Here is a 700-nt window from a genome sequence, read left to right as displayed (position 1 = left end):
ATAGAGTCCAAGGCAGTAAGGGTGGGAGGAAGAAAGGGGATACCAATTGAGATTAGGACAAACAATCACCCAATAGGATTAGTTGGTAGAGTCCAAGGCAAAAGTGAAGAAGGGTGATACCAAACCACTCACCCATTAGTTGTAGTTGGTAGAGTCCAAGGCAGAAGGGCGGTGTAACTATACTTCTCAAGAGATGGTGCTCCCTATTGAGTTGGTTGTCCTAGACTCAGTTGGTATCACCCTTCTCCCCTGCCCCAACTTCTGCCTTAGACTCTACCAGGTATTCCTAATGGATAATTGGTTTAGTCTCAGTTGGTATAACCCTTCTTCTCCCCGCTTCTGCCTTGGATTCTACCAACTATTCTTAATGGGTGATTGGTTGTCCTAGTCTCAGTTCGTTCCCAGGGTCCTAATTGAGGCTGGGAACAGGTAGGTATTATTTTCATCTTTATAGTCTAGGCTTGTTTAAACCCGTGCTTTTTGAGAAGCCTTTCCAGATATTCAAAGGGAATTCAGTATTGTGATGTAAGTCTTTGGTTGTTGCAGCCATATCAGCACTGGGGCTGTCTCAAGCCCATTAGTAATGCTGGGACTTTTGTAGCCTCGTAGTGGTACTGCTTTAGCAGACTTGGGTAAGATATGAAAAAATTCCCTGGATTAACAGGCAAAGTCTCTCACTCTCTGTGCTGGGCTGCTTCTG

Source organism: Otolemur garnettii, unplaced genomic scaffold, assembly GCF_000181295.1.
Source record: "Otolemur garnettii isolate 467f Iridium unplaced genomic scaffold, OtoGar3 scaffold00201, whole genome shotgun sequence".
Lineage (NCBI taxonomy): Eukaryota > Metazoa > Chordata > Mammalia > Primates > Galagidae > Otolemur > Otolemur garnettii.
This window is presented reverse-complemented; position numbering follows the sequence as displayed.